The sequence below is a fragment of the Haliaeetus albicilla genome, chromosome 8 (genome assembly GCF_947461875.1).
Source record: "Haliaeetus albicilla chromosome 8, bHalAlb1.1, whole genome shotgun sequence".
Classification (NCBI taxonomy): Eukaryota; Metazoa; Chordata; class Aves; order Accipitriformes; family Accipitridae; genus Haliaeetus; species Haliaeetus albicilla.
Genome location: NC_091490.1, coordinates 518,012 through 533,698, shown reverse-complemented (window position 1 = coordinate 533,698; position 15,687 = coordinate 518,012). Strand labels below are relative to the sequence as shown.

The window sequence follows — 15,687 nt, the reverse complement described above, 5'->3', positions numbered from 1 at the left end:
TTTTTGTACTTTCCACTGATACTACTTTGGAGGCAGTGTGAACAATTTATCAAGGGCAGATTGAAAAGGATTAGCCTTTCCACTCTCAGTACAAGGATCCCCACTGGGATGTTCTGCTCAGGGAGGGAAGCCGGAATTTGGACTGCTCTTCCCGCACTCACGCTGCTCACTGCCGAGAGCGGATTGCCAGGACGCGAGAGAACCCCAGTCTCCCCCTGTTTAGTCTAAACTTCATTTACTCCTTCAACGCTCTGTATATCAGATAGGTCGAATGTCTGTGGCAAGTTCAGAATTTGTCTGGCGACAAGACACTATTTTCTGGAGTGGCCAAGCTGCCGCAGTTTCACCAGCCTTTGCTGGAAGGCGCCCGCCTGCCTGCACGCAGCCGCTCAAGGAGGAACAACCTTTGTGTACCGTCACTTAAATGAGGGACACCGGGCAAAACGACTGGGCTCCCACGAACATGGATGCAATGCTGCGGACAGGGAAACTGTAACTTGAACATCTCATCCCCGTGGGGCCACCCACGACAGGGAAACGGAGAGGTGAGGGGCCCCTTGGGCCTGGGAGTGGGCGGCTGGCGGAAACCGGGCTGCAGAAAGGATAAAGTTCAGGAAGACCACTGAGTGAAGGAGCAGCTAACATTAATACTTCAGAACTGATGTATCAACTCCTAACTGCTTCACACATCCTCATCAGCATAGTTTTACTGGCTGGTATTTGCAGTATATATCCAAGCGCCTCCCTAATATAGAATCATAGAATCATTTAGGTTGGAAAAGACTTTTCAGATCATGGAATGCAACCGTTATCTAATGACAGTTTTATATTATCCTGGAAGATGATGCATGGTATGACACGTACCAAGCATGACTATGAGGATGGGTATTAAGAAGAACTAAACACAATTAGAAAGTCAGGTTTTTGCAGCTGAAAGGATAATCACACCATCTTTTCAACATTTGTGTAACTAGAGCAGTATGTTTTATAAACATCAGCACAATTGTCATATTTGTATCCAAACGTTTTCCTTTTCATTAATAGAACGTAAAAGAATATCGAAGGCCCCAACACTCAGAAACAAGCAGCACAATCGGCTCCGAATCGGCCCACGTTACAAAACCTCCACAGGACACGACCCACTGCGCCGCAGGAGCCCCAGTGCCACCCTTCGCCCTGGCGCAGCAGGGACTGCAGCTGCGGCCAGCAGCGCTCACCCCTCCGGCTGCCGCACCTGGACACAGCAGCCGTGACAGCGGCGGCACAGGGACGCGAGGACAAGCCCCGCGGCAGAGCGAGCCCGGCGTGGGCGCCGCAGGTATGGCACAAGGCAGGACATGCCAGGCGTGGGGACATTTCTGGGGACAACTCTTCTCGGGCCAGGCGCGGCATACCAAACTCAAGCTCTGCCTCGGCAAAGCCAGGGCACGTCGCAGCCGCGACGCCGGCAGCGCTGCCGCTCGCCTGGCTGCGCATGGAGAAGCAGGGCACAGCCGGTGCCGCCTATGCCGCGTTCCCGGAGCCTGCGTGCCACCGGGAAAGCAGGTGGCTGATGTTGTGCCACGTCACAGGTGAAACAAGGAGCCGAGGGACCCTCTCCCATCCACAAACCCCTCCTCTCACTACACTGCTGCCATTTCCCGAGGCCTTGTGGGGTTTTTTCCGAATCAAACAGTAGTTTTTCATCCCAGGAGAGAGGGAGGCTGAATGCACAGCAGAGACCAAGCAGGACCCGCAGCCCTGGCCCCGGGGTGGTGGCGGCAGCCGCAGTTCAGAGATGGCTCCGGCACTCCCAACCTGGCCAGACCCTCACGAGAACGGAACACAATAATCCCTGCCACAGCCGATCCCTACCAAGCTTTCCAGCTGCTGTATCCAAAGCCAAATACAAGAGGAAGACCAATTTGATCTTATTTTTCCTAATATGGACAAAAAGCAGTGTTTTCACCACATCTTATGTTGGAAATAGCTAACCTTCTACTAGAATTAGACCCACAAATGTCTGCTTGAATGTCGAAGCTTGTGTTTGCCAAAGCTTAACCCCCTCGTAGATGGATTTCCAGCAGCTCGGGAAACAAGCGGTAGGACCTTGCCCGCCGCTTCAAGACCGCTCCCATGCACAGGCAGAGACATTATGAGAAAACCTGATGTAACTGATGAAAAGGTGAAGTATCTCGTTGCTGGCTCAGGACTGTCTGGTTTGAAAGCATTTCAGATCTTACATCAGGAGTAATTGCCCTTTACAAAATACTCCCCTCACAAAATCCTGTGCTTTCTCCTATGATAAACCAGTACACACCTGTTTTAAGACACCATACCTCTCTGTTACACCAACTACTCTTTCACACATTTAAACAAAAGTTCTCAAAAGGCTATTTCATTTATATTTATAAATCCTCGAAACCCTTTTGCTACAGGATTTAATATAAATGAATACCTTGGTGTACTTCCCAGAGTCGCTTCCACCCCTCTGCTCAATTGCTCCTGTAACAGCTGCAAGTTGTCAGGACTTTTCTCAGTGTCTTACTCAAGAACAGTACCTTCAGCAGCACATCTCCTATGAGGGTCCCAGTTATTGCTTTCCAAAGTTCAAAACTTCATTTAGTTACAGCTTATGTTATTTATGGAAACTCACTACACCAATTCTAAATCTGTGCCAAAATGCATTGCTGCACTGAAAAGAATAGTGACAGTCTTAAACTCCAATAATTCACAACAGATAGATAGAAATCAACCCTGTGCATCATGGGGAAGTTCTGCTGTTCATTTGCTTCTCTCTACCCTTTACTCCAACTCCAGCTATAGCACATACACCACAAACAGCACATTAAGGGCAAGGCAACATGTATGTGAAACCTCTTGATCAAGTCACTCAATCAAATGTTAGAGCCTGATCTACTGAAGCCAGTGACCAAACTCATAAGAATAATGCACAGATCTGCTCCTCTCATACTTCATCATATGCTTGTTAAAATACATGAAATGAATCCAGTGAAAGGAAGGGCAAAGTCCTAATACAAACTGTCATATTAAGGCCAGATATTTCCTAAGTTATCAAAGACTTGGAAGAAATGCTCTGTGAACTTTTCTGCTCTTCTTGGAGCAGTGGAAAGAAATGTAAAATACTTTCTCCAGAAAGACACATGACAAGAAAAAACCCAAATGTTAAAGACTCCATAAGCGGTTACTTTGTGTCTATCGTTGAATACTCGGTTCTCAGAAAGGATGGCTGAATCCACCTCTTAAGCAAATTTTGCTTTTCAGGTTCAAATAATCAGCATTGTTAGTTCAAAATTAATAATAATCTCACTCCCCATTATGGCAGGAATTTTCTACATGGAAGTCATTATGAAATTAATATTGTAGAATATAAGCCCATTTAAAGAAGGAACAGAGTAATGTTGTAGATAAGTCACCTACAGAAAAGAGAAAGGACCAAATCCAACAATTGTACCAACCCTCTTGCTCTGAACTTTCCTTCATCTTTCTCACCTCCTTTTTCTGCCATATGGCCTACATGGTATAATTCTGTTATTTTTAAACTTAAAAAGAAAAAAATCCTAGTTCTGTTCTCTGAGGTGAAAATTATCATTAACTGAGAAGAGCAGGACAATACCATCCTATCTTGAAACTGTAAAGGGCAAAAAGGTGTTGGAAAGGCAGAAAAGCGGAAAAGTTATATCTAAAAAGGAAGCAAACTTTTTCTTCTATTCATAAAAGTGGAATTTCTAATGCTTTTTATACTTGATACCACTAAGATAGTACAGCAGTTCTTATTTAAGCACCATAAAAGATGGCACATCTAAATATGCACCTTGTGCTCAGCGGCAGGGAGCTCACACAATAATAACTAATACAGCGAAGCGCTATATATGCATAGACATAACCTAGAGATGACTGCAACACATAAATACAGAAAATACATAATACCTACCTGTGTTTCAGTTGCAGTAGCAATGGGATCATATTGCAGTAACAGTATAACAAAAATTACCCCAAAACCACCCCCCTGCAGTAACTCCCAGCCCCTGATTCCCTGGACCCCCCTCCCTCTTGACTCTCCTTTGCCTCCAGTCCCCCACCCACTCCTCAAAAACTTACTTTCAAGCACCAGGACATTTAAAGACCAGTTAACTTATCAAGGCTTCAGATTTCACATACATAAATACAGGATTTAAACCTAGAGATCTACCCCTATCTCATATTTGTGTCATATGTCAACATAACCGTAACAAAGTCAGCAGTGTCCTGGGACTTTTGAGGAGGAGGGTTGCCAGCAGGTGGAGGTGGTCCGTCCCTCCGCCCAGCACTGGTGGGACCACACCAGCTGTGCTGGGTCCAGCTCCCCAGTGCAAGAGAGACATGGACACACTAGAGAGAGTCCAGCAAGGGGCCACCAAGATGCTGAAGGGACGGGAGCATCTCTCCCACGAGGAGAGGCTGGGAGAGCTGGGACTGCTCAGCCCGGAGCAGAGCAGGCTCAGGGGGATCTCATCCATGTGGATAAACACCTGCGGGGAGCGTGCCGAGAGGACAGAGCCAGGCTCTTCCAGCGGTGCCCAGTGCCAGGACCAGAGGCCACGGGCACACACTGACACGCAGGAGGGTCCCTCTGGACATCAGGAGACACATTCTCACTGGGAGGGTGACCGAGTACCACCAGGGAGGTGGTGGAGTCTCCATCCTTGGAGATAACTCGGAACCTGTCTGGACACACGGTCCTGGGCCACCAGCTCTGGGTGGCCCTGCCTGAGCAGGGGGTTGGACTAGACAACATCCAGAGGTCTCCACCAACTTCAACCAGCCTGCGATTCTGTGACAATTTCCTATATGTAGTCTCTGTTTTTATCACTTTCCCAGAATTCTTAGAATGGTTCTTTCCTCTGTTTGCAGAGTTCATTTTTCTTAGGAAAAAAATGTTTTGAATAGTGCACTTACTCGTTTCCCAGATGAATGCTCTTCACCCTTAGTGTTCTGTTCTGGTTTAATGATGTGGTACATAAAGTTTTTCCTATCACACACTGAGGGTGTGCTTTGACTGTTAATTCGTTTATCTTCATCTCTGACATAATGTCTCCGCAGTGGAAGTTCAGGCAAAGGAATTCTACTGTAAAAACAACCTTTGTGACTATTTCACAGTATATAAAAAAGTAGGTAGTACTCCAAATTGGAATAAAGCTGAGTAAATTCTTTTGTCGCAGCTGAAATTAAGTGAACTGCCATACTGAAATGTTTACTTAATATTAATGAAACATCTAGTCTGAAATCTTAGAAAATTTAAGAAAATCCATATTTAAACCCCTCAAAGCTTATTTAACATATCTCAGCAGGATGGATGAACAATGAAGGATTTTTTCATATACAATATGCAGTGATATACGCAGAGCCAATACAAACATAAGGGTCTGCTCAGATTCTTTGGGCAAGAAGTCTGCCAAGCTGGGGTGGACTGACTGGCTGCCATCAATAACAAAGAAAATAGGCTATAGAAAGGTCTGCTTATATCAGTCAAAGTTAGACCCATCCAAACTAGGATTTGCACAGCCTGCTTGTAAGGTGAACCTGTCTACTGAAAAGGGGAATCTACCCCAGGGTTACTGCTTGATTTGTCATATAGTTTACTTCCTTTTTATGGATGTTAACATGAATAGTACAGTATTCCAGTAAGGATGATCGAGTCTTCCCTCTATTCACCTATTTACAATCAACAATCCTTAGGTACTTAGGTACAATGAGTGACATATTTATTCTCACTTGAACAGCATTAGACATAACCAGTCTCATACCGGCACAGCCCAAGAAACGATGGTAGTGATCACAAGAACTGAATCCATGACTTACCCTGAAGAGAAGCAAATTTTCCCACAGCACTGTAGCACCATCATCAGGCAGTGAGAGGAAATCTTCCGGCTCTCTGGTCCCAACTTTACTCCATCTCACTGTCACAAAAACCCAAAGCTCTATTTATGCCTCTTCCACCCTCGTCCAGGGTTCACCATGCGCACAGAGTGGATTCTCCCACCGAAATCAAGTACAGGACCTCACCCCATATAATCCCACGCAGAACTGCAGTATTAACTTGGGGTTTCTTTGAAGGATGTTTAAGCTGAAGGGTGAGTTGCTAACAGAAAATACTCTTTCTTGTTTAAAATCAGTGGCTACATAGGAGTGCCAGTGTATGGTAAAAGCCCCACATCTTTTTAAGGTGCCAGCAGTAATCCTGCAAATTAAGGACCACTAGTGAGACCCATTTCAGTGCCAAATAAAATGACTGAAACTAAAACAGAAATAAAAGCTCCCATAACTTATGGACAAAGCAGCAAAGTTTCTGAGCAGAAAGAAAAATGCCGCCTTGCTCTCTACTGGCATTTTAGCAGGGCAGTACACTAGCAAACGTGGTTGGTGTGACTCAGGGCATACTCTCCAGACCTCTAAGGAGGATTTATTAACCATCTTTAATAAATATCATTTTGTGAAATTGCAAAAAGTGCATCTCACGAAACGAATGAGATAATACAGTCTGGAGGATCTTTAGAGGAACCTAACAGAGGTAAGCAAATGAACAAATAGCAGCTGGTGAAATTCAGTGTTGATAAATGCAAGGTTAACGCACATGTAAAGGAATATTCCGATAATATTGATATGTTCTGATAATATAATGTTATTGATAAACTTCATTGATTTCTAAAATTCCCATAAAATTGTGAAAAGAAACAGTGCACCATCAATGAAAAAATGTAACAATAGTATGCAATAAATGAGTGACAAAGAAATTAAATTGGATATGGTAACACTTTTTAGGTCAATTGTATATTCTCACCCAGAATACTGTTCAGTTCTGGTTATACCAACTAGAAAAGATGATGTTGGGGAAAAGTTCACCTATGGAAAAATGGAAATTATATAAGGCATAGATAACCATTCTAATGAAGATCACTAATATTGGTAAGGAATAAAATAAATACCAATGCACATTGAAACAAGTATTCAAATAAATCCTGTAAGGATCAGAAAGGAGACTGGAGACTCCCACTCTGTTTTGCATAGTACAAAACAGGCAAATACAACTCCATTTAAAAACGTCAAATTCAAAAGTGATCAAAAGGAATGAGATAATGGTCTTTAAGGAGTAAGTGGTCTTTAAGGAATGCATAATTCTGCCTGTGGAAGGGCGGGACATCAGCACAGCGTGGTGATGGGGAGAGGAGCACTCAACCCCAGGGAAAGGAAAGCCCAGCCTCTCCTCCCCCAAGCCCACAACTGCTGGGAATTGAAGAGTGGACGCTCTAGGGTAGCATTCCCCTTATAGTACTGGCATACTGCCTTAAGACAGGCTTTTAACATACAAAATGTTAAATGTGGGTTTCCATATATTTCATGTTCCTATGTTTCCGTATGTTTAGCATATGAAAATAAGTTAAATTCCAGAAACATGATTTTTCATGAATTTTCTTACTCTTCTTCTCATCCAGATGGTATTTGTAAATGAAAAAGACATGGTACCAGGTTCATCTTTGGTTTAATTTAAGTCTGGTTTGTTACTGAAGGAGCATCAGTCATTCTAAATTAATTTTACACAGGTATTCCTTGCTTAAATGTAGAGATGGATTTTAATGTCTCAGAAATGAGAAAAATTAGGATGTTTTTATAAAAAGATATTTTTGTCCTGAAAGCTTTGACTCTGGTCTGTTACGAAACCAAGAGTTTAATCAAATGAAACATTATCTGGAAGTGATCTTCACATTTCAAGGAAACCCGTACTAGTCACAGTTAATATTCAGTAAGTATAAAGAATAAGTATATAATTTTCAGAATGTAATGTACGGTACTTCAAAAAGATTGACGAAACATTATCTGCAAAGGACTTCATATTAACATAATAATGAAACAGTTTTCAAGCCATTATGGAGACACCGAGGTTTTTATGGTAATATGTAATATGGCAATAAAACCCCGTAAAATGCATAAGCATGAAGAACAAAAATGTTAAAGGTCCCTGCTTGGAACAGCTATTTGTTTAAGAGTACAGCTGTGTTTAGTAATTGCAGCTATTTGCCTCTGTCTGAAAACAACCAGGGCATCGGCACCATTTCCATTCTCTCCTGGAAGGACAACATGAGACTTGGGCAGAAAAGCCTGCAAGACAAGTCTTGTTGCTCTGTAATAAACACAGCTCAGCTGCTACACTGGAATAAATAAGACAATGTGTTTTCTGTCCAATTTGCAGAAAAATGTGCAAGCTTTGTCACTGTGGCAATGATCATATTTAATCCTGCTATCTGTTTTAAGAACCCAAAATTACCAGTGCACAGTATGTTCCTTGTACCTATTTGGAGTATTTGGTATCAGGCTCCAGGTATAGCTGGCAAGAATTAAGCCCACGTCCTCCTTGGAATCACATCAGCACACACATAATCTCCCAGCAAAGCATTAAAGCAAGGTAGCGCTTTTCTCCTGCCATAACCCCACATCACCTTAATAAGGGTGTTTGAAAAATCACCCTCTCGGTGTGCTTGGCACCTGGCTGACTCGGGGACAGAGCCGCTATTCCATCCCCGCCGGCTGTGTCTCCTGCTGCGGCTTTCCCTACTGTTGGTGCCGTGCCACGCTCCCTGCTTTCTCCCTCCTGCCTCTCCCGCAGTACCACTCCTGCTCTCCCTCCTCCCACCGTTTCTCTGCTCACTCGGAATCCTGACCCGCTCGCTGCTGCGTCCTCCAGTGCCTCCCCAGTGCCTCCCACCCATTCCCCATGCGCACGCACGCTGCCAGGCAGGATGAAAGGATGCTCACTCTACCATCGCCAAGGTGCCTGGCTCACTCTGCCACCTCTGCAGTGCATCCCACAGCCAGCGGCGAGTGGACGGACGCTGGGCTTCGTGCTGCGAAGGGCCACTGCAGGCAAGCTCACCCTGCCATGCGTGGCCAAGGGGGGCCTGCCAGCAGCCCCCGCCTCATGGGCCCTCTCTGACAGCCCAGTGCCATTGGAAGTCACCACCAACCTTGCACAGCGCTTATCTGCCAGCCCTGTGGTGGTGGTGGTCTATCCTCCACATGATTAGGCATGAGTTAATAAAAATCGCAGACTGTTTTTTTCTGGATCACTTGGATATGAAGTTACCATAACTTGAGGATTATGCAAAATAACAGGCAAAATCAGGCAGCCCACTACAGCGGAACGGAAAATTCTGGAGATACTATTTCTCCATTTTAACACTTTTCCCCCTCAGACACCCAGAAGACGTTTTTAAGAGCTGCAGCCAGTTAGTGAACTAGTGAGGTGGCCTACCTCTGCTAACGAAGACTACAGCTCTTCAGATACTGCGCTTCAAACAGCATGAGCAAAACCCCTTCCCACCATTTCAAACGCAGCTTCTGAGACACCAAAGGAAGCTCGTAAGGTTCCCCAGGTACCCACATCAACGTCCTAGTCAGAGCACAGTGGTTAATAACCAGTTCCATCAGCCTTCCCCGAAGGCAGCACACTACTCTGCATACCCACAGCATTAGCGTTCCAAGATTGTTTTTAATTATGTAGCTGGAGTGAGAAAATGTCACTCTCCCAGAGGAAAAACTTGATCTTTCAAAATAATACAGACGCTGTCACTCTTCACAAGCTTAGTAGTTCAAGAAAACTATCACTGAGGCACAGAAATTTATCTTATTTATCCACTAAGTAAAAACAGACTAAAATATCACGAAACAAACTGAAAGAAGAAGGATCAATAGGCAGAAAAATAATGCCATGATCCTCTGTCTGTCTTGATTAAAATTCTGATGGCCAGAATACAAATAAAAAATGATCCTCAGGAAAAGAATGTGAGTTGAGGAAATACAAAAAATACCAAAAAGATCCAATTATAGCACCAGTCGTGAACAGGGAATTTTTCACAAGATCACCCAAAAGGCAAGTCTTCCTCTGGAAAAAAAAAAAACCCAAGAGCTTTTAACCAGATATAAAACAAACACAACATCTAAAGACAGGAACAGCAACCTATGCAGGGTAAATTCCATGGAACTTAGCCACCACTACAGAAAGGTCAGGGCCAAAAATGACTCTGCTGTACTTGAAACTACAGCTCTGCAAAAAATTGGTAACCAAAGCTAAGGCTGCACTTAAATCACCACCTATTTTGGGGAAGGAAGGAATAATCTATCCTCAAAAGCAATCTTTTATTGTCTATGTTCAACAAAGTTGAGTAACTGTATGTTTTACCTCCTCCACAGGCATTCGTCTGCATTTCTGCCTCACTTGCTCATGAGAACATGCTTTCAATCCTAGGAAAAGAGCATAAATATGCTACAGGTTACCAAAGCTTGTGAGAGTCAAAAGAAGGAAATTCTGTCAAATGCAGTTAGCCCCCCCCTTCCTCCTTTTGAAGAATACTAATACTGTGATGTTCCATTAATACATTCTTACACTAGACAGTAGAGTTGGTAAAGAAAAAGCGTAAGGTACAATCTTGTTCTGGAAAGCTGCAAGAAAATAGCCTACTTCATGAAAATAATAAGACAACATCTGTATGTTAAAATGTCAACAAACTGCAGAAAGCCTCCAGGCCCAGGAAAATCACGCCAATCCAAGTACACAAGTAACGGTGGGGAATAGCACAAATTTCTGTACCTGGTAAAAGCACAGCTAAACATACAAGCTAGAGAGAAAGGCACAGAAAATAAACCATGTCACCTACAGAGTCAGGATGCACGACACTGACTTATCAAAAAAGGTTTGAATGAAGAAATGTTTTGACCAACAGAACTGCATCTGTTAGCTTCACCAAACAGTAAAAATGCATCAAGTCTGGATAACTTCTGTAAACAGTTTCAGCACTGGGATCTGACAAAACACTAAAATCCTAATACATAAACTTTTTGATAAAGTCATCCAACTGAATAAATACAGATATCAAATACCTTCTGCTTTTTAATATTATTACTGGAGTGATTGTTCTTATAGTTACGAAGTATGGGCAGGTTTACATGCAAATTAACTTATTTTACATCTTCACAATGAAATAGAATCAAGTTCTTAACAATGTAAGAGATAAAATGAAAATGCAGTAATGATTTTATCTGCAGTAGATGCTATTTACAATACTTGTTTTCTGCCATTCACCTGAGTTTAACAATTTAAACTAAGTATATTAGTAAACAAATGCTGAGATTCCAAAAGTTCATCCTCAATGACAAAAGAAGTATCTTGTTGAATGCAGAGTGCACACAGAATCATAGAACACTTCCAGGGAGTGGGCATCCACAACTTCTCTGGGCAATACAGTTCTAATATAACATCCTTGAAAGCACATGGTATGAAAGACACCAAGTTCAGAGTTGTGCAGATCCAATGTCCTGGCTCACAGTACAGTCATTGTGTATTTTTTATTTTGAGGTAGAATCTCATGTTACCGTACTTTGGCAAAAGCAAATAACATAGAAACTTTCATATCTCATAACATTAGTGGATTTACATATCCTGTAAAATCAAATTATCCTATGTTAAGTAAAAGCATAGTCTGTTCTATGCACAGAATTTTTCATACTGCTTTTTAATTTCTGGAAGTATTATTTTTTAGACCACTAGCATATTTAAAACTGTATAGATTAAATAATGATTGACTATTAACAGACCTTGACATTATTTGCATAAGCGATAGTTTTGTTACATCAAAAGAGACCTGAGTAAAACTGAGTGATTATTTACAGAAATATGGTCAGAAATTTTAAAAGACAGTTTAAATGTTTTTGCTGGTGTCTTTGCTATCCTTTGTCACCAAGGCAACGATCAATTTACAAATAGCCTACGAATAATATTGTCCTATGCACAAACAGTAATGTGAGAGCCTGTCTGTATTTAAGTCATGGATTTTGATGAACATTTGTAATAAAAAAAATAGCTTTATCATGAAATGTCTCCAGGTAGCTAGTTTTGATGAAAGATTTATCATAAGCCCACTGGCCTAGAAAATGGAAAATATTTTACAATAACTACTAGGCTTAGAGAATGGTTAGAAGCAGGAGAATGAGTTTTTCCCTATCTGCTTGCAGGCAAAGGACTTGGGTTCCCCAAAGACAAAGTAGCAGAAATTATAATGAAAATGTTTAGGAAGGACTCACACAAAGAATAAATGGGGAAGTTTTAAAAAGCCCAATGGAAAGCCTTGAATATAGAGGAAAACAAATCAGTATGATTTTGCAATAAACAAGAAATATTTTGTTTAGCTGTAAATCTAGCCAAGTTGAGAAAATGCACGCTGAATAGACTTCTAGAGAAAACAGATGTGGGAATGTAGAGAAAGATGGGACGATATAGTCCGGGGTGAGAAGGGAATGCCAGAAAGCAATAGAGCACGGGCTTCCTATCTGTCTACATCTGCATCTTTCTTGTCCTACTAAGTAAGGAGGGATGAAGTATTAAGTAAGATTTCTAAAAGATCTCCATCCGGGCCATTTGGCCCCAGGGGCAGAGCAATGTCCCCAGCTTGTTTAATTCACCTGCCGGAAGGCAGGGACAAGAGATGGCAGTGGGGCAGCTCACAGGGCTGAGCCCGGCTCGGAGCAGAGTCCCCAGGCTGCTGGCACGGGGGGACCACCAGCCCCCGCTGCTGCCAGGGCTGCTCTAACCGCATGCAGGGAGGTAAGCACCACTTCTACGCACCTCAGGAGTGGACCGCAGTACTGGAACCCAGCACAAGTTCTGCAAAAAGCTCTAACTGGGAGGCTCAACTGGTTTATTATGCAGCCACATGAAATAAACATTTTCAGTAATGGATCCCTAATCCTATTAGATTGAACACAGTTCAATAAAGTATTGTGTTAATGACTCTCTAATCAAACAAGAGCTATGCAATTAGAAAAAACATCCTCACAACCAAACCTTTTAGAGAACAGCATGCTACAAGCTGGCTTACCTCTCTAGCAACAGGAGAGATGTCAAGGAGAAGACAATGGCAAAAACATTTCTATTTGTCAGGAAGTTTCCATTTCCCAACAATTTCCTCATCAGAAATTACATAGTAACCCCGTGCTTTGAGGGAGAAAATGCCATTAACAACAATACGCCTACAGGCTATTTGCAGACTCAGTGGAGTATCAAACAAGGAGAGGCCTATCAGATTAGGACTGAAAGATAATGAATGCACATTAGCCATTTTTTCAATTTCACTATCACAAAGATACAGCAGACTTAATTCCTTCATGCCTTCCCACCACACTGGACCTGGAAGATGCCATATCCGAAATAATGATGAAAATTCATCCTTCAGAAAAATGTAATTATTAACACCTAAGATTATAAACCATCATACACAAGCCAGCTCAATACTGGAATAAATAGAAGTAAATTTACCAACTAGACACGGGCTGAACCTGGCCTTCACGACTGCAGGATGATCATGGGAAACTCGGAGGTCACGGCAGCAGCTATGAAACACCAGGCAGCCTTTGAGCCATTCCACATGATGCCATCTTTTTACACATGTAACAAAACTGGGCCTACTGCAAATCTTCCATTAGACTGGAATTTTGGATTAGGTTGCTCTAAGCAGTGTTGCAGAATTTTTCTGTTTCTGGCTTGTTCTGTCTCATTTTATCTCCAGCACATACAGAGCTCAGAAGGCCAAATGTGAAACTGCAGGTTAAAGTTCAACTTTTGCTCCATGAACTGGAAGATTAAATAGTAGATTAACAGTAGATTAAGACTGAGAACTGGAAAATGTATACCAAATACCTACAGAAAAACCTTCTGAGTCAGTTTGGGGATAGGGGTCAATGCACAGTAGGAACAATAAATCATTACCAGCTTACAATATGTAAGCTGTCATATAGACTTTTCCTATTGTTTACTTATGTCATTTAAAACACGTACAAAATACTTGCAAGAAGTTGTTCTATCGTCTTCTCTGTACAGCAAAGACTTTTATTTTCCCAAACGACAGCCCTTAAGCCAAATCCATTTCAATACTGAAAAATCTTGAATTCACATGTAACTAACCATGTTATCATCGTCATCCTTTCCGCTCATTTATAAAGGAAGGGAGACCTCAATCACTGCAACTCCTGGTATTAGGCCTTCTCACCTAACAGCAGGGTGGACATGGCAAAAGCACTGGCCTTTTTATCACAAATGGCAAAAATTCTGTGAGCCCAAGATGTAACCACCTGTTCCTAGTAAAAAAAATGAATATACTCAGTCAGAAGAGTTTCGTCCATGAAGAAATCATACCTTATTCAAAATATATATTGCTCCTAAGGAATACAATTACACAAGTCTAAAGACACATCAACTTCATTTTTTGCATCTTCACAAATATTATTATTTACCTGATGTGGAGCTCCAGCACAACACCAAATGAATCAATATTCATAATGTAATTATTTCAGAGGATGTATATTTTAAGGGAAAAAACAATACTGCAAATGCCCCCCATTCCTTAGATACAGCCCATTTAACTAAACTATGACCAGACCTTCTAACTTTTTTACAACAGACTTTGATCAACAGTTTGTTGATTCAAGTATCAGACTTTTTTGAAGTAGAAACAAGATGTTCAGTATTCAGTTAACTTCCCCATGATAAGCTCTCTGCTTTGACATCCAGGAAAAGAAGAATACAAAGACTATGTAAAAGGCTATGTGTTCAGCTTTAAAAGGAGAATTTCAGATAACTAAAGAAAACATCCAAGTATTTGTTACAACACTACTTATGAAATACCATACACCCACAGGGTAGAAAAAACTCCAGTGGCACTAATTGTTTAAGTAAGAAATACTGTTGTGCTAACAACATATTGTACACGACATATTGCATTCCAAAGGGTGACAAAAAGTACTTTGCTAACTACTGGCAAGATTCCACAACACTCACATTTACTCAACCAAATGTTCATACACAAATACAATGAGCTGTGTATCAATCCATTCTCTCTACTTGACATAAGGATTGTAGACCCGGGCTGGATCTAAGGCTGTTTACACCAAACACTGAAGGATAAGGGACACCAGCATGATCAGATGGGAGGTGAGGTAGCTTTCAGCAACACACACCAACATATGAGTTTTCTGCTGTTTTGTAACCACAATTTCCATAGGAAAACACAATTTGGAGACTTACACGTCAGTTAAATACAAGTGTAAATAGTTTTGCTCTTACAAAAGCTCTCCTGGGATTCTCCACTAAGCACAAACAGTGAACACCTCCACTTCCCTCGCTCGGACAAAATGTATTTCCTGGAGCAGCTTACTGGCTCTGCCACTGAATCTAATGAAGCACCAACATCGCTTTATGTATTGTTTGAAATTTTGGGGGACAGAGCAATGCAGTATTGATGAAAATCTATTATTTCCTGGAATCAACTATCAGGTTAAGTGATTATAAAATACTACTATTAAAAGTATGAATAACCACCTAACTGAAATAATTTTAAAAGAAATTATTACCATGAATAGTTGGATCCAATAATTATTCTAGACTTGGATTACCTTAGAGAGTGCAAAGATTATTCTAGAGAGTGCAAACAGAAATGTATGCATTAGGAAGTTTGACTAATGATGAGAAGTTCAAAACAAAAATTCTGTTGAACTGCAGCAATATTTTCTTGCAAGCATTAGGGTCCCAATTATAGCTTCAAAGGCTTGCTGCAGTTAAAAAGAAGTTAGTGTTATTGTCAGTAAACCATTAATTACTTTGTATCT

At 41.7% G+C, this 15,687-nt stretch overlaps 1 long non-coding RNA gene across 2 annotated transcripts in view; it reads right to left on the bottom strand.

Annotated features, from left to right (window-relative positions):
• Positions 1 to 15,687, bottom strand: part of LOC138686326 (uncharacterized) — an 81,426-nt gene that overhangs the window by 63,653 nt on the left and 2,086 nt on the right. For both annotated transcript variants that reach the window (XR_011325659.1, XR_011325660.1), the window contains exon 2: positions 10,214 to 10,275. This is a non-coding gene — a long non-coding RNA (uncharacterized lncRNA). The remainder of the gene's footprint in view (positions 1 to 10,213; positions 10,276 to 15,687) is intronic.